At 43.0% G+C, this 19,547-nt stretch overlaps 1 protein-coding gene across 1 annotated transcript in view; it reads right to left on the reverse strand.

The window, feature by feature from the left end:
• sema6ba (sema domain, transmembrane domain (TM), and cytoplasmic domain, (semaphorin) 6Ba) overlaps positions 1 to 11,222 on the reverse strand; it is a 240,161-nt gene extending 228,939 nt beyond the window's left edge. The window contains exon 1 of the mRNA XM_066656615.1: positions 11,132 to 11,222. The gene's annotated coding sequence lies outside the window, so the exon portion shown is untranslated. The remainder of the gene's footprint in view (positions 1 to 11,131) is intronic.
• Between the last annotated feature and the right edge of the window lie 8,325 nt (positions 11,223 to 19,547).

Consider the following 19,547-nt stretch of genomic DNA (forward strand, 5'->3'; position numbering starts at 1 on the left):
AGCCGGGCCAGCCGAGGCCAGCCCACTGCCCCATAGACCCCCAGAGACGCTGAGCGTCCGATGGGCGGGACAAAGCCCAGCATTTATCCAATGGCTCGTTTCGTTTCGCTGCACTTCACTGCTTCGCTATTGAACTCTGTGGATGCTGTTTAAAGCACTGTGAAACTGCGGGAATGATTGAGAGGAAAGCCGCGTCTTTACCAGTGATAAGAAGCTGATTCTGAACAAAAGTTGAGTGCGTTGTAGTGCATATTTATATATGTAGTGCATCCCGCTCCTCATAGCAAGGATTTTTTTTTTCTGAAACAGACGCATCTTCCCCTTGTTCCACTTTTTTAAGTGACCTCAAATCTGAGGAAATCTCTCACCATGAATTTGCTGCTCCTTGCAGTCTTTGTAGTTTGGAGAAGACGTCTTTGGTTCAACTTGATCCATGTTCATCCAACTGCAGACCAGTCACAGATGTTGTGGTCTGCGCTGAAGCCATGCGTAGTTAGACTCGTGGGGAGGTGCGCATCAGGCTGCAGCGTAGGGTAGGTAGGGATCTAGCCATTGATTACGCCATAGGTTCAGTGCAGAAGCATAAAGTGGCTTTCAATCTGGGAAGCTAATTTTGGTACAAAATAAATATTGAAAATTATTTATTCAATTATGGGAACAGGAAAATAGCATCCTTCAAATATCAACATCAGTTTTTTTGCTCTGCATTGTGCTTGATTTGAAAAGCAGCACAGATTGAGTTTGGAGCTTAATTTCCGTAACTTTTAATGCTGTAAAATACACACGCTTTCAGTCACACAAAAGCACACCATCCATCGTAAGGATACAGCTTCACAAACTCGGCTGAGGGAATGAATAAAAACAGGGTCAGCACTGGCCACTAGTTACAGATTTGAATTGAGAAAAGTGATGGGAACAGAATGTGAAAAGTATAAACGCTGCCTACGCTTCGCTGTATCAAAAACTCTCAGTTGTCATAAACACAGACACTTCTCACTGTGGCTCAGTAGCGCACACACACACACACACACACACACACTTGCACGCTCCCTTGTTTGCGACTCAATAAGAGTCGCCCGGGTGCTAAATCCTGGCACGCTGCAGTTGGCGGCGCATGAAAACGACAAGGCGTCGTGTGCCAGACAACAGTGCAGACGTCACACATGGCCACTGGAGCTCGGGGGGGAGGAGCTGCTCCTCTGGGGGGCCGGCCAGGGGGTGAGGGGTTCTGCAGGAGGAGGAGGAGGACTGTGTGCATTATCCCAGAGAGACACCTGCTATTTCTGTGCAGCAGAGGCAGCACCTGCGAGAGCGGCCTGTTGTGCTGATGCCTGTGTGTACCAACGTGATAACAGAGAGACCATTCACTGACAAGAGCTCTGAGTTCTCTCTCTCTCTCTCTTCTCCCTCACTCTCTTTCTATCTCTCTTTCTGATTTTATCTTTTCTGTCTCTCTCTCTCTCTCTCTCTCTCTGTTTCTCTCTCCTCACTCACTCTCTCAATCTGTGTGTATCTTTATCGCTCTCTCTCTCTCTCTTTCTATCCCTCTTTCCGATTTTATCTTTTCTCTCTCTCTCTCTCTCTCTCCCTTCTTTCTCTCTGTCTCTCTCTCTGTTTCTCTCCTCTCACTCACTCTCTCAATCTGTGTATCTCCATTGCGCTCTCTCTCTCTTCTCTTTCACTCTCTTTCTATCTCTTTCTGATTTTATCTTTTCTGTCCCTTATTTCTCTCTCTCCTTTTCTCTCTCTCTCTTGCTCTCTCTTCCTTTTTTTTCTCTCTCTCTCTCTCCCTTCTTTCTCTCTCTCTCTCTCTCTCTCTCTCTCTCTCTCTCTCTCTCTCTCTGTGTTTCTCTCTCCTCTCACTCACTCTCTTAATCTGTGTGTGTGTTTCTATCGCTCTCTCTCTCACGGCACATGCCCTGACACACACTTTTGCTGGCTTATGCCAGTGCACACACACACACACACACACACACACACAGTTTATCACTCTTATAAACCCACAACTAGACAAATTAGTAGCGTGTCCTCAAAGCCAAACAATATTCCTTACAAATGACTTTACCAGAGTCAGCACACACACATGATGGTTGTGCCATACTTGTGAGGACCTCCATTGAAATAACTATTAGCTCATTAACTACACTTTGAAGTGTCCTCACAATACCGCAGAATTTGAGATACTTTTGAGGGCATGTGGTCCTCACGAATACATAAAAACACACACACCACAAACACAAACTGTGTGTGCTACAAAGTGTTCCTACAAAGAACACTAGAGACAAGGGGTTTATAATCACTGTGGAATATCAAGGACTACCACCACCAGTAAAGTCAGACTACAGGTGTAATACCACCTTAAAAATCACACCCTGATTTACACAGCAACAAAAGAGAAGCAAGAGGTAAAGGCCCAGTGTGAACTAAGATGCTAGCTTCATGCTAAATGTTGCAGCAGTTGTGTTCTGTCGCCTTGTCCAGGGATGAAACTATTGTACCTTTTACTGCATTTAAGGTGTAATGGCCTATTTGGGCAAGAAGCGTAGAAATCAAACGTAACCACTGCAATATTTAAGGTGGAATGGATGATTTCACTTTACAATCTTAGAAAAACACTGTAGCAGATGTACATTATTGTCACTAAAGGTACAATAAAGAGAAAAAAGTAGCTTTAAAAGTACAACAGTGCGTAAGTCCAGTTTTGTTTCCAAAAATGTATATTACTTTCCCTTTCCCACTATATTCTCTGTAATATTTCATTATAGACCCGTGTAAAACAAAAAAAAACAACAACATATAAATCCTTGAGATTAAATCTGACTTGTGAAATAATTCATTCATTCATTATCTGTAACCCTTATTCAGTTCAGGGTCGGGGTGGGTCCAGAGCCTACCTGGAATCATTGGGCGCAAGGCAGGAACACACCCTGGAGGGGGCACCAGTCCTTCACAGGGCAACACACACTCACTCACACCTATGGACACTTTTGAGTCGCCAATCCACCTACCAACGTGTGTTTTTGGACTGTGGGAGGAAACCAGAGCACCCGGAGGAAACCCACGCAGACACAGAGAGAACACACCACACTCCTCACAGACAGTCACCCGGAGGAAACCCACGCAGACACAGGGAGAACACACCACACTCCTCACAGACAGTCACCCGGAGGAAACCCACACAGACACAGGGAGAACACACCACACTCCTCACAGACAGTCACCCGGAGGAAACCCACGCAGACACAGGGAGAACACACCACACTCCTCACAGACAGTCACCCGGAGGAAACCCACACAGACACAGGGAGAACACACCACACTCCTCACAGACAGTCACCCGGAGGAAACCCACGCAGACACAGAGAGAACACTCCTCACAGACAGTCACCCGGAGGAAACCCACGCAGACACAGAGAGAACACACCACACTCCTCACAGACAGTCACCCGGAGGAAACCCACGCAGACACAGGGAGAACACACCACACTCCTCACAGACAGTCACCCGGAGGAAACCCATGCGGACACAGAGAGAACACACCAACTCCTCACAGACAGTCACCTGGAGCTGTGTGACTGCGACACTACCTGCTGTGCCACCGTGCCACCCCCTGTGAAATCAACACAATTCTAATAAAATAAGGCAGAATTATGAACCCTAATTAAAGGCACTGAATATTTGCCCTTGAGCGTACCACCACAGTGACCGTTTCTCTGACAGTTTACGAGTTTAGGTTCCAGAATGTAACAGATGCACCATTTAAGGTGGACTGTATCAGTGGAAAACGAAGGTCACCTCATTTTATTTGATACGTGACTGTAATCATTTTAGCATGTTTATTTTATGCTTTTTTTCAGTTTCAGTCTTCAGAGAGGTTTCCTGAATGATGGCTTCGACTTCAGCCAAGAATTATTTAGGTGCATCGCTGGTCTGTGCACAGTTTCTCTCTGAGTTTATTTCAGACATGAAACACACATCTGAACTGATGGTGAATACACACCGCACATAAACACATTAGCTTTCATTCTTTATCATCCTTAATCACTTATTCTCTCTCTCTCTCTTTCTCTCTCTCTCTCTCTCTCTCTCTCTCTCTCTCTCTCTCACACACACACACACACACACACACACACACACACACACACACACAGACAGAGGCTCAGCTGTGTTTCAGCCTGAGTGAAATGTTCAGCTGACTCACTGGTCTTGAATTTAAAAAGAAAACTGAAGCACATCTGATAATTAAACAATGCTCACTGCTGCGGAATAGCTTCAGCAAACAATAAACCCATCTCCATCCGCTTGTGAGTCACTTTATTAGGTACGCTGACATTATATCTACACTTCTTGGCCACTTTATCAGAAACACTGCCCAGTACAGGTGTCAAATGCATATTCCCTCTTTTTATATTAAGTGTCAATAACTGTGTGGTTACACATTAACATCACATACAACTGCATGCAGTATTCACTGTTACAGGTGATTTACAATAAAACTGAAGTGATTACAAATGTGTATCAGTTTCCTGTGTAGAATGATAGTTATGATGTATATATGTGTAGTTACACAATTAGTTTTACACATTATAAATGGTGGCACACAGTTGTATACATCAGAATACAACATAAAGACCCAGTGAACTACAAATCAAATGCCTCTTGTCTGTATTCGAGGATGGACAATAGCTGTAGTTGTTACACCATGAAGAATTCGAATGCTTTGTTATGAATACCATTCAACTGTTTTTAGGGTTAGCTGAAGCAGTGCTGGGGCGGCACGGTGGTGCAGCAGGTAGGTGTCGCAGTCACAAAGCTCCAGGGGCCTGGAGGTTGTGGGTTCGATTCCCGCTCTCTGAGGAGTTGGTGTGTTCTCCCTGTGTCTGCGTGGGTTTCCTCCGGGTGACTGTCTGTGAGGAGTGTGGTGTGTTCTCCCTGTGTCTGCGTGGGTTTCCTCCGGGTGACTGTCTGTGAGGAGTGTGGTGTGTTCTCCCTGTGTCTGCGTTGGTTTCCTCCGGGTGACTGTCTGTGAGGAGTTGGTGTGTTCTCCCTGTGTCTGCGGGGGTTTCCTCCAGGTGACTGTCTGTGAGGAGCATGGTGTGTCCAAAAACACACGTTGGTAGGTGGATTGGCGACTCAAAAAGTGTCTGTAGGTGTGAGTGTGTGAGTGAATGTGTGAGTGTCTGTGTTGCCCTGTGAAGGACTGGCGCCCCCTCCAGGGTGTATTCCTGCCTTGCGCCCAATGATTCCAGGTAGGCTCTGGACCCACCACGACCCTGAATTGGATAAGCGCTTACAGATAATGAATGAATGAATAAAGCGGTGTTTTCTTTTTGATCCATTAATAAAAATGATGGTCTAACAGACAGCACTTGAAAATGCACAAAAAAGAAAAAGAAAAAGCCGCCCCACATTTGAATCAGCACGATAAGTGAAAAATAGGCACTAGGCCTTCACCTCTATTTGGAAAAGATCATAAGGCCAATGGTTGAAAAATTCAGCCAATTAACCATCGTGTTACTCATTCGAGCACAATATTCAAAATATAAAACCTTTACCAAATAACCGCCTCAGCGTTAGTAATTGCTCCATTCAAATACTTGACCTGTCACAACATGAAGAAGCAAGTTCCTTCACAATGCAGTTTGAATTCTTCACATTAACCTTTAAGGATTCCTCTTTTAAAGCCAGCTGTAACCATACATTCACGGTGATCCATTAACACATGGATATGGATTCATTCTACTTCACTGCACTTGAAATGTAAAAGCCTTCCTGAGGTTTTTCAGTCAGTATGATAAAGCGAAAAGCACCCGTCCATGGGAAAAGACTGTAAACCCAGCAGATGAGAAATACTCCGCGATTGATTAATGCTAGCTCCACCCACAAATGTGTTATTTTTTCATGGGGAGTATTTTGTTTTATAAAGAAATTTTTAAAAAATGCTAGTTCTTTAGTCTTTCTCCATCTACGTCACCAAGAGCTCAGACTCACAAGCAAGACTTCTGCCGGTCTAGGGAGGGGTGCATTTAATACCCTACAATGACCGAGAACTATGTACTTTACAGGAAAGGGGAGGTTGACTGAGGTGAGTTTCTTAGAAGAGCTACAACAAAAATACAGCCACAAAAAACAAACTGGTGTGCATATTGGCCAATGTCTTACAAGCGCTTCCCAGAAAGACTGACTTCATTAATTACTTTTAAAAATGTGTTTCTGAAAGGTTCACCAATGTTGTGCGACCCAGAACATCGATCTGTACCTGTGTTTATAACGATTTTCACAGTTGTGGCCCACAGTGTTGGGAAATGTGTGTTTCCTATCACACTGTTCAAAACTCACTGCGCATACAGTAGGTTCGCGCGTGAACAGACTTTGTGTCACATATGCACAGCTTCAGGGGCAGCAAGGCAAGTACAATGTCGAAAATCATGCTTAGTCACTTATGCTAAAGTGACTAGCCTGGTATCATTAGCATTGTTAGCTAGCAGTGCTAAAGCAGCAGAGCTGCTAAACGTTCTTCTTAATTAAAGGCAACATGGACGATAAGGAGAACTACTGGTCTCAAAGCAAAACAAACTCCCCCTCCAGATAGTGTTCATTTAGAAGCTCTGCATTTTTTAAGGTGGAATGGTGTGTTTGAGTATGAAGCTGACTTTAGCTTGTAGTTAAACTTCTCTGTGAGATATTACTCACTCTTTGACTTGCCACAGAAATTCATTTATAACTTGAGCTGTTTAGTTTTATAGCACACTCAGTATGCATTCGCCAAACTGGAGGTCAGTTCCACCTTAAGTAGTGTAACTTGGTGGTTCTTTTAAGGTGGAATGGTGGTTTTGAGTAAGAAGCAGGCTGTAGCTTGTTCCTGGTGGCAGTGTAACTTGCCTGTACCTTTTTATTCACTGCTTTAATTACAACAGCTGCTCATTTGTAACTGTTTACATTTGTCGCACTTTCCGTCTGTGTTTATTTTACTTCGGAATTTGCAGTCAGTTCCACCTTAAGTAAAGCAACGTTAACAGCACAAATAAGTCAATATAATCCAGCTATGGAGCAGAAGTAGGGCAACATCCTCATTTCCTTTCATGCATTTCAATGGTCAGAGGTCACTCCACCATCCAAGAGAGAGCTACTGAGCCAGTTCAGACCAACTTCCCGAGTCAGAGCTGTGTACACACACCGGACCTCCTTGCACCATGCAGACCGACCCGAGAGATACACTGAACTGTGTATTTAATTAAAATCATGAACACCACCTTAAACTAATGTGTTTAGATTTGTCACAAGGATGGTGCATTTTTCTGCTCACGTTAAATTTGATTTGGCCACTGCTGTAAAACACCCAGTCTAGCAACAAAATCGTGTCCAACTGAAGAACCTCATCCAGAAAAGAACACAGAGCCTAGACAGATGAATTAACAGTCATAATACTTGCTTAAAATCCAAAAACTAAAATCACAGCCAACCACCATCACCAAGTTTGGATTTATCTGCCTGAAAGCTGGCTGTGTGGGCGGATCCCAGGTTGAACGTGAATAGGCAGGATTTTAGAAAGGATCCGAGGCAGGTTCAGAGCAGAGTCTAGAGCCAGAAAAGTCTGACAGACTGCTGCTGAGGTTCAGCTCCACTACGCTGCTAGAACGGATGGACAGTGTTGAAGAAAGAGGAGGCGTTCTTCTTTCCTGCTTTACACTGGCTCACTGCCTTTCTATCGGTATAAAAAGGCTTTCTCTCCCCAGCTCCATGTTTCCTTCACATCTCCACATTTTCTCCTTTCTCACTTTTGTACCCTTTCATTCTCTTACCCTCTCAGACCTCGGCTCGTTTCTGAAACACTTTGGCCTCCTTTTTTCAAAAAAAAAAAAAAATTCATTGACTTGCAGCTTCATGGCCGTGAATCCTATGGGTCGGAGAAGAAGGCGCGAGGGAGAGAAAAAGAGAGAGAGAACAAAGGGAGGCAGTGCTGCTAAACAGAGAAGGGAAGGCTGAGCGTCAGGGTAAAAACGTGCCGAAAAACGTTAGCTTGGGCTGACACAACACCTTTCTGAAAGCTGAGACGAGGAACGTTTAGACAAATGGAACGAACATACACTCACTGCTTCAGAACTGTTTTATTTAACTATTAGACTTAAATCTATTTGCACGACTTTCCATCTTTCATTTTGTTTCTGAAGCACTGTGATGGATTCATTTTAAACCCTGGCAAAGGCTTTAAACCCAGTACTGCAGGTTTAATCAGCATTAACACGCCTCTTACACAAAATGCCCAAAAGGCGTACCTTTTATTACAGCGATCTGACAACAAAGATTCCAATGCTGCTCAGATAGGCCCACGTCTTGAGTGTCATGTCAGCTCCAGTTAAAGCCTGAATTCAGGGTTAAAATCAATACGAAGGAGCCTCTGACAAGAGCAAAGGAAACAAAATGCCACCCCAAAACATCAGCCTTAAATGGCATTTACATATGAAAACCAGCCATTGTCTAATGTTTGGACCATGACATAAGCCCCTACTCATGGTAAAGGTAAATCTCCTTAATATCTCTATGGTTTCTCCAACACAACCCTGAGGTCCGATGGAAAGACAAAAGACTAAAAGTCTCCCACCGTTTAGACATTTCTCCTTGCAACACTAAGATCCTCTTCCTCCTATAACGAAGAATCGCCGTTAATTCTTCTGAGCCATCAACAAACAGCTTTTGAGCAATATAATTTACCTCTGGGCACACACACCCCTATCTTCACCTGTCTGTCATTCCCAAACCAAAGACGGAATTGATTTTTTTGCAGGTTACGATCAATATGAGCGAGCCTCTTCAAGCAGTGACTCAGAATGTTAGCCTCAAAAATATGCGCTTAGATGAAAATAGCATCACCAAAAACAATATTCTCTCAGATGATTGGCCGTTACATACTATATATGCTTCCTTTGGCTGTCATTCCAGGTGCAAGAATCAATTACTGAATCAATAATGGCAGGGTAAAACTAATTTGAAAAACCAACGACTCAAAATGGCCCCACCTCCAAAATACAACAAAGCAAAAAAGTCAAAATGGCATCAAGAAAAACAATCCACAACAACTGTTGGTCTAACTGTCAAATAGGGCACAAGAAAAGTAATTACAGCAGGTTAAATCAATGTGATGTGCCTCGTAAACAAATGACTCAGAATGGTATTCTAAAAAAAAAGCACTTAAAAGACAAAACTGTACTCTGTCTAATGCTTGGATTGTCACTGTGTCCCTGTCTTCACCTGGTCAAAGACTGATAGGGTTAAAACTATATGAACAGACCTTTTAAGTCAATGAAGTCAAATAAAGCTAAGTCATGGATGAAAATGGCACCCCCAGGTTTATGTAGATTATAGGCACAGTGCAAGAATCATAGAGGAAAATGGTATTTTGTCAAAGAGCAAACACTGAATAATTGTATAGATGCCATGCACCCGTATATTGGTTCATTTGGTTCATTTGATGAATTCATTCTTTAAATAAAGTGAAATATTAATCAACATTTAACATTATGAATAAAAATGGAATGAAAGCTAATGTTTACTCATTTCTTGGTTCATTATGAAGGCTGTAAAAACTAACACAGCACAATAAACAGTCATTTAAAATGGTACCACTACAGTCGTGAACACAAAACTAAAAAAACGCATTTTTAAAGGAATCATCACTTTCTGTTTAGACCATGCTCTTTACACGTTTATCAATCGTAGTCAAAGGCAGAATGTACAACAGCACATTCTAATCAATAGTTATGAGCTTCTTACAATTACAAATGATTCAAAATGTTACCCTTTAACAGTGAAGTAAACGTAGTCTTCTGTAAACACTGATGCTTAAATCATACAGCTTCTTTACCTGCCACATGAGGAAAACGAATGAATAGCTATGAGCTTCTTACAATTACAAATGACTCAAAATGGTACCCCTTAACAGTGAAGTAAGATAGTCTTCTGTAACCTGCCACATGAGGAAAACGCTGAATCCACTATTAAAAATCCAAATCAATGTGAATGAGCTGCTTACAATAACCGATGACTTGAAATGGTACTTGAAATGGTAATCTGAAACTAAACCTTTAATATGTGAACCTCTCAGAAATATCTAACATTCACCTCCAGTGTTTCTAGAATCTGTTGCAGCACGGTAAAATGTATTTTGCATTGACTTTATTAGACTATAGACTTAAATGGTATGTATGGTGCACACCTGAAAGCAAAGCTTCAGCCAATGAGTTTAACAGTGTTTCAGCAAGTGTTGCACCCAGTCTCGTACATTCAGATAAATGCGATGAAAAAAAATGAATTCTCAAATTTATGGTTCAAAATGGTACTCCGAAAAAACACAATCAGGAAGCAAACTTTTGCCTAATATTTGGAACATCCCGTCAGAGTACATCTGATCTGATTTGACCGAAGTTAGAATCAGCTGCAGCAAATAAACGTCTATATGTTGCACTGTAATTCTTACACTAAATATTGGCTCTGAATGGTAGCTTTAGAATAATCTTAAGTGAAAATTGAACGTCCGAAAGCAGGTCTTTGCCTGACCTTAAGGGTCTTAGGTAACACTGCACTGTAGGTCATTGTTTATAAGGCTGCATGACCCTTATATAAACCTTTCATTATCATTTATAGACGTAGGTTTAGGACCCGTGACATGGCTGTTGTAGTTATATATGGTTTGTCCTGGTCAATAGCTATAGTCAGTATATTCAAATGAATAAAACATAGAGGAGCGGGTCTCTTACAACACTGACCCTAACCTCTGACTCAAATGGTATCCTTAAATCCAGTTATGGATGAAAATGGCATTCACCTACTCCTTTGACCATGCCACTCTGGTCAAAGGCTGACTACATACTGCAGGTTAGAATCTGCCTTGATGTTACCATTGACTCAGAATGGTATTAGTAAAACAGGAATGGGGGAAATTGCACATGTAAAAGCAAGCCTTTGTGCTGTGACCGAACCATTACATCAGCTGTTCTCTTTCCCTCGGTGCTCCCCAAACTGAATGGGGGCAACAGCAGTCCCTTCACACAGCAGAGCCATAGATGGAAATGGCATTGATATCCAAGAACGTCTAAGAATAAAAGCTTTGTGCGATCACCCAACAGGCCCCTACCTTCACCTGCGCGTCTCTGCGGCTGTTAAACCAAGTGCATCCTCCTCAAGCCTGTGTCAGCCGTCCGGTGCTGGAGATACGGGTTTTTTTACGTAAGTCTAGCGCAGGTTAGAACTGCAAAAACCGCCCAAAGCACGAGCTGAAGAGCGCGCTGCGGGACAGCACCGGAGACCCGCGCGGAGGAGAAGAGAAAAACGCCAGTCTCCAGCATCGCCTCCACGCAGCAAGAAAACACAATTCAGCGCCAACGACCAAAGAACAAAACCGCACTCTCGCGCTCACCCTGCTCGCTGTGCGGGGGGCGGGGGGACTCCGGGTGGAGGAGGGAGGGGGGAGTCGTTCAGCTCCGCGCGCTGCTGATCCAAACCTAACTCAGCGGATCCGGTCAGTGGGGCATTTCTTATCTCTGCTACTTCACTCACTGACCGCGGACACTGCGGCGGCCAACAGCCCCTCCACACACACCCTCAGAATGTGTGTGTGTGTGTGTGTGAGAGAGAGAGAGAGAGAGATGAGAGAGAGAGAGAGAGAGAGGGGTTTGTAGGTGTGGCTGCGTAACGGCGCGGATCCGAAAAGCGCTCACTCGCGCCTCTAGAAAAAGCCGTTACAGACTTCGTGTGTGTGTGTGTGTGTGTGTGTGTGAGAGAGAGAGAGAGAGAGAGAGAGAGAGAGAGAGAGAGACGGGAGAGAGAAAGAGAGAGGGGGGGGGGGGAAACAGAGGGGGGAGAGAGAGAAAGAGGGGGAGAGAGAGAGAGAGAGAGAGAGAAAGGGGGAGAGAGGGGAGACAGAGTGGAGAGAGAGAGAGAGGGAGAGTGTGTGTGAGTGAGAGAGAGAGAGAGATAGGGAGAGACGGGAGAGAGAAAGAGGGGGGAGAGAGAGAGAGAGAGAGAGAGAAAGGGGGAGAGAGGGGAGACAGAGTGGAGAGAGAGAGAGAGGAGAGTGTGTGTGAGTGAGAGAGAGAGAGAGATAGAGAGACGGGAGAGAGAAAGAGGGGGAGAGAGAGAGAGAGAGAGAGAGAAAGGGGGAGAGAGGGGAGACAGAGTGGAGAGAGAGAGAGAGAGAGAGAGAGAGATACAAAATAACAGGGAGCTCCTTTCTCGTTTTTTGTGTAAGAGCTGTCCCTTAGAACAGTATGCCCCCTCTCATCTCTCCCCCCTCTCTCTCCCTTTCCTCTCTCTCTCTCTCTCTCTCTGTCTCCGTCTCTCCCCCTTCTCTCTCTCCCTTTCTCTCTCTCTCTCTCTCTCTCTCTCTCTCCGTCTCTCCCCTTCTCTCTCTCTCTCTCTCCCTTTCTCTCTCTCTCTCTCTCTCTGTCTCCGTCTCTCTCCCCTTCTCTCTCTCTCTGTCTCCGTCTCTCCCCTTCTCTCTCCCTCTCTCTCTCTCTCTCTCCCCCTTCTCTCTCTCACTACCATCTCACTATATATGTCTATAGGTCTATCTCTTATTCGCCTTATAAGTTTGTTATAGGTCTCAGTCTCTGTCAATTTGTCTCTCTCTCTCTCTAACAGGGCATCTTTATGCGAAATTAAATATATATCATTCCTGAAAAGCTGTGTTAGAGAATGTCTCAGTCCCTGCGTGTATCTATCCATCAATAAACCCATACACACACACAACAGGTTTCCTTTCAGGAATCAGAAAATAGCAATGTCATTTACTTGTTTACTAGCAATCCCCACGTCTCAAATAATACAGTGTTCTCAAGGCCGCTCCCTCCATAGCATCTAACATTCACCTAAATGTTCACATTAAAGGGTTAAATTGCTAAATAATGAACATATATTCCGTCCAGAAGGATGCGACGGAGGCTTTTGAAAACAGCTGCTGTGGGTGAGATGCATTATGAATAAGGGAGGAGATAAAGCAGGCGTCAGGGCTGTGTGTGGGGTGTTGATGGAAGGTAACTGGTGACGACTGACACAGAGAAACTGGACCTTTCTGTGAGTCAAGGGTGAACAGTTGTGTCAGGATTTAATTGAGGGCCCTGTAAAGTTCTGGGGGGCCATGGCTGTCCCTACATCTCCTCTAATTACTCTATTTGTAAGGTATAGTGGCATCTAGTGGTGAGGTTGTAGATTGACGCCAAACAAATACCCCTCCCTCACCCCTCCGTTTCTACGTGTCAGGCAATCTCTACAGCCAGAGTTTACATTGTCTGTCCTGGACTCCAGTTCTGTTACTATATCCCCTACAATATTACACACTGTACCTTTAAAGCTTTCCATTAAAATACCAATACACAATAATGCAAATAAAGTTTATTTATTACATTCTATACTGAGCTAAACTGATGTATTTCCACTATATTTCCATGGTGTACTCGTCAGTGGTCCTCAGGGACCCCTGGATGGTCAGTGTTTTTACTTGTACGCACTGTGAGTTGGATTGGAGCTAATATCTGGACCATCTGGAAGTCCTTTAGGACCAGTTTGAGAGCCACTGCTGTTCATTAACCAATAACCAACACTTTCTCAGTGCACCTCACCTTATGCTTATGTACAGTGGGAATTAATCTGCTACTCTATGTGTAATCAGAAGATGAAGCTCATAGTGTGCTCCAGTGCCCCGTGCCATCTGGGTTTGGTGTGGGGTGGCCCAGCAGGCCTTGGGCATATGGGATCTGATAATACATCAGACAGGTCAGGAGAAAGCCACTCCTTACAGCAGCTTTGACTTTTTCTGACTATAAATTTTGTTCCATGTGTTTGAATTCTGAAATGGCAAGAGCTGCACTTTTCACATTTGGAGTAGAGAAATGTAACCTAATGCCTTTAGATGGGTTTAAACCAGTCAGAAACATTCAAACACCTACTTGAGTTGTCTAACCATCAGCCTGGCAATGTATATTCAAGCCTCAAGTCAGACAAAAATGGATATAACTAGGTATTGCTAAGCAAATGTAAAGCAATAATTAGCTTATGCTAATCATTAAAGGCAATATTTAATCAAAAAATGTAGAGAATGTCTCCTTATCATTTGCTAGCTCTCCAGTCAATTTGCAGTTAAAACTTGAGCCACGTTCACGCTTTTTGTTTAGTTAGTATCAAATCAAATCAAATCAAATTTATTTATATAGCGCTTTTCACAACTGATGTTGTCACAAAGCAGCTTCACAGAATTCCAGTAAGACAAGATTTGACATGAAATGTAAAGACAAATGTAAAACCCTCAAGTGAGCAAGCCAGGGGCGACAGTGGCAAGGAAAAACTCCCCCAGCTGAGGAAGAAACCTTGGGAGGAACCAAGGCTCACAAGGGGTGACCCATCCTCCTCTGGTCAATCTACTGGTGATGATAGTTAGTAGTCCATGAGAACTTCAGTGTAGGGACAGCTTCAAGGCACTTGGTGGTTGCTGGAGCGTGGGCAGCTGGTCTGAAGCGTGGAGGAGGATCTCGACAGTCATCCATCAGTGTCCAGACAGACAGGTGGGCAGTCGTTTACTCGGAAAGATGTAAAGGGATGGAATTAGTTTTGAACTGTTTTGTGTTTGTAAAGTAGAAAATATGAAAATTTCCAGAGTGTGGCTAATGACTCCGGCAGATCTGACTATGACAGCATTAACTAAAAGGAGAGAACCAGGAGGACACACAGACACGGGAGCATCCTGAAACACTGGCATCCCTCCGCTCCACCGTCAACAAACCTGAGTGATCGCGAGAAACGGCGGGACGACAGCACCAGCGTCTCAGTTTACTATAATTCCCTGTGTCCATGGACCCCCCGGATCTGCCGCCTTTATCTATGGGGGAGCATTAGCTACCAAATGATAAACTAAACAAATGAGTTTTTAGCCTACATTTGAAGATTGCGACTGTGTCTGAGTCCCGAACATTTTCTGGAAGATCATTCCAGAGTTGGGGGGCTTTATAAGAAAAGGCTCTTCCCCCAGCTGAGGCCTTCTGAATTCTGGGAACATTTAAAAATCCAGTGTTCTGTGATCTGAGTGAACGTGGGGGCTCATAATAGGAAATTGTATCTTGAAGATATTCAGGAGCAAGCCCATGTAGAGCTTTATATGTTAATAACAAAATTTTGTAGTCAATGCGGAATTTAACAGGCAGCCAATGAAGTGATGATAAAACTGGGCTGATATGTTCAAATTTTCTAGTTTTAGTGAGGACCCTAGCTGCAGCATTTTGAACTAGTTGAAGTTTTCTTAAATTGCTGCTGGTGCATCCTGACAGTAGTGCGTTACAGTAGTCAAGCCTTGAAGTAATAAAGGCATGTACTAATGTTTCTGCGTCCTGGAGGGATAAGGAATTTCTAATCTTAGCAATATTGCGAAGATGTAAAAAAGCTGTCCTAGTGATACTACCTATGTGTTGATCAAATGATAAATCCGGGTCAATTATGACACCAAGATTTTTTGCTGCTGAACCAGGTTTAACTGGAAAGTTAGCTAGATTTAAAATTAAGTCTGATAATTTATTTCTTGTCACTTTTGGACCCAAAAGCAGGACCTCTGTTTTGTTGCTGTTTAGGAGGAGGAAATTACGCAACATCCAGCCTTTCACGTCTTTTACACAGTCCTCTATTTTCTTTAATCTGTGTTTGTCATCGGGCTTGGCTGAAATATACAATTGTGTGTCGTCTGCGTAACAGTGAAAGTTACTGTCATGGTTTCTTATAACTGTGCCTAGCGGTAACATGTATAATGTAAATAATAATGGTCCTAAAATAGAGCCTTGTGGAATTCCAAATCTTACTTTAGAATAATTTGAATTTAGATTGTTTACTTTTACAAATTGATAACGTTCCGTTAAGTAAGATTTAAACCATAATAGGGCTGTCCCTGTGATTCCAACCATGTTTTCTAACCTTTCTATGAGAATATTGTGGTCTATTGTATCGAAGGCTGCGCTTAGGTCAAGAAGCACCAACAGGGATACGTGGCCTTGATCAGAGGCAAGAAGAAGATCATTTGTTATCTTGACTAGAGCTGTCTCTGTACTATGATGTTGCCTGAATCCAGATTGGAATTTTTCATATATATGATTCTTATGTAGATATGAACTAAGTTGTTGGGCCACAGCTTTTTCTAAGATCTTAGACAGAAATGGCAAATTAGAAATAGGCCTGTAATTAGACAGTGTACTAGCATCAAGATTTGGTTTCTTGATCATAGGTTTAATAACTGCTAGTTTAAAAGCTTTGGGTACATGGCCCAGACTAAGCGATGAGTTTACTATAGTTAAAAGAGGATCAATAATAGCTGGTAGTACTTCTTTGAGCAACTTTGTGGGAATTGCATCAAGTGTGCAAGTTGTACAGTTTGCGGAGGTGATAATCTTCTCTAGTTCTAATTGTGGGAGTGGGCAAAAGGTTTCAAGTCTTTCTTTTACAGTTATATTATGTTTTATTTCATTCACATCAGGTGGCAGCCAGGATGGATTTGATCCTGTGGCTAGAGTTTGTTGTCTAATATTCTCAATTTTATTATTAAAAAAGTCCATAAAATCTTTACTGGTGAGAGTTGCTGGAATTAGTTGTTCAGAACCTGCTTGATTTTTTGTAATTCTAGAAAACACACTAAACAGTGCTCTCGGATTATTTTTATTATGGGAGATCAGCGAGGCCAGATATGCTGAGCGAGCTTTAGTGAGGGCATTTCTATACTCTATAAGGCTGTCCTTCCAGGCAGAATGGAACACTTCAAGCTTGGTTGATCGCCATTTCCGCTCTAGTTTTCGTAATGTTTGTTTTAAAGTACGGGTCTTATCGTTATACCATGGTGCGAGCTTTTTCTGTCTTATACTTTTATGTTTAAGTGGTGCTACCTTTTCTAAAGTAGATCGACAGGTATTTTCTAGGTAATCAGTTAGTACATCTAGGTCCATTTGGTCTGATGGAGTTGGAACTGGGGTCGATAGTTCTGGTAGGTTTTCTATAAATTGTAGGGCGGTAGATGGTTTTATTATACGCCTTGTAGAATAGCGAGGGTTCTTACATATATTATGGATAAAACGTAGCTCATATGAAATTAAGTAATGATCGGAGATTGCTGAGGATTGCGGTAAGATATTAATTTTGTCAATGTTAAGACCTAGTGTCAGAACTAAGTCTAAAGTGTGGCTGCAGTAGTGTGTAGGCCCTGTTACATTTTGAGTAATACCAATAGAGTCTAAGATTGAGGTAAATGCCTTTTTTAGTGGGTCACTTTCCTTCTCAAAATGGATATTGAAATCTCCTACAATTATAACTTTATGATTGCACACCGCTAGGTTTGTAGCAAAATCGCTGAATTCTTTCAGAAATTCTAAGTAAGGCCCTGGTGGTCTGTAAATGTTGCATAATAAAAATGCGTCCTTTTTTGTGACCGGATTTGTAATAATAGTGGAGAGAACCTCAAAAGAAGAGAAGGTGTCACATTGTTTAAGACTAATTTCTAGGGTATTTTGGTAAATTACACATACTCCACCTCCTTTGCCTGATATTCTTGGGCTATGTGCATAATTATAGCCTAGGGGGGTGGCTTCATTTAGTGCTAAATATTCATTTGGTTTAACCCACGTTTCCGTGAGACAGAAAACATTGAATTTATGATCACTTATAATATCATTTACGATGAGTGCTTTTGAGTTTAGTGATCTTATGTTGAGTAACCCAAATTTTAGTTCTGAGGTGTTGCTGCTAGGTGTTGTGTATGATTTAATATTGATTAGGTTGCTGAAACAGGCTGATTTTGTTTTTCTACTTTTACATTTAGTTCGGGGGAAAGACACAGTCTCAATACAGTTGAACCTGGGTGACGCCTCAAGACAGTTCGCAGACGGTCGGTTTAGCCTGTCTGTCTGCGGCCTGGTCCCGGCTCTGGATTGTCAGCAGCTATCTACACTACTCTGCTGACTAACTAAAAGACTATGTGCTATACTGCAAGAAAGTAAGGCAGCACCCTCCCGCGTGGGGTGGATACCATCCCTACCTATAAGACCAGGCTTGCCCTCAAAACGTAACCAATTGTCTATAAAGCCCACTTGATTTTCGGAACACCACTTGGACATCCAGCAGTTTAACGCCCAAAGTCTGCTGTAAGCTTCGTCGCCACGCCGCATTGGTATGGGGCCAGAGCAGATTACGGCATCGGACATCGTCTGGGCCAGTTTAATCACCTCTCTAATATTACCCTTAGTTACCTCAGACTGCCGCAGACGAATATCATTGGCCCCTACATGAATGACTACCCTCGAATATCTCCTATTAGCTAACAGTCTAAGGTTGCCACTAATATCCGGCGCTCTGGCTCCCGATAAACAGCTAACTGTTACTGCCGGTGCCCCTAAAGGAGTAGCTAATTTCACGTGCCGAACAATAGAGTCTCCTATAACCAGAGCACTCTTAACAGGCTCCTCAGCGGGTGCTTCGCTGAGCAGGGCAAACCTGTTTGACACGCGAATCGGAGGAGCGTGTTGTCCCGGTGGGCTAGCTTTGGCCTCAGCGTTAGCATCAGCCTTAGCTTTCCGGCTATGACGCCGAGACGTCACCCATTCACCCCGCTGTGAGGGCTCTAACGCCGGAGTCGTGGGGGTGCTAACTCTCCCTAAGGCACCCGGAGTTGCTAACACTGAATCTCGCTGTTTATCCCTCAACAATAATAAGCTCCGGATGCGCACTTCTAGCTGGTCCACTTTATCCACCAGAGAGCTAACTAGCTGACACTTACTACAAATACAACCACTATATTTATCGCTAGAGGTGGAAAAGGGCGTTAAACTAAACATGCCACACTCTGAGCAGGCAAAACAGCCAGTAGTAGCCATGGAATTGCAGGTACTTACCGCTTTTAGTGAATTTTAGTAACTTACACCAAGAACGTTACTCCAGGGTCCGGTGGCAGTTTTAGTGCCTCTGTAATGAATATTCCTGCGGAGACAATCTAAAAGATAGATCTATGGATGGTTAGTAGGTTATAAAAACAGATATAAATATAGAAATAACAATGGAAACGAGTAAACAGGAAAACCCGAGCGATCAAAACAGCTTCCAAACGGGTACAGAAACAGCCAAACGGGTTGCCAGTTAGTAGTATTGTTTCCTACTCAAATGTACCATCCCACTTTTAAAGAATATTTTAAAGAGTTTCTGAATGAAAACAAACACACGTTTATTTTGCTGGGAGAACAGTAGTGCCCCAGAATCATCTTATGTTGCCTTTAAGGCAGAACTTCTTGACTAGCTAATGCTAATCCAATATGGCAGCAATCTATGACTAGCTAATGTTAATTAAATGTAACTAAAGCTAGCTAATGCTAATCAAATATGGCAACAACAAACTGCTAATGTTTGTTAAATGTAGCTCATGGCAAGCTAATGCTAATCAAACATGGCAGCAAAACAGGACTAGCTAATGTTAGTTATATGTAACCTAACCAATGGTTAGCTAATGCTAGTCAATGTAAGGCAATAGCTCATGACTAGCTACA

The sequence above is a fragment of the Hoplias malabaricus genome, chromosome Y (assembly GCF_029633855.1).
Source record: "Hoplias malabaricus isolate fHopMal1 chromosome Y, fHopMal1.hap1, whole genome shotgun sequence".
NCBI lineage: Eukaryota > Metazoa > Chordata > Actinopteri > Characiformes > Erythrinidae > Hoplias > Hoplias malabaricus.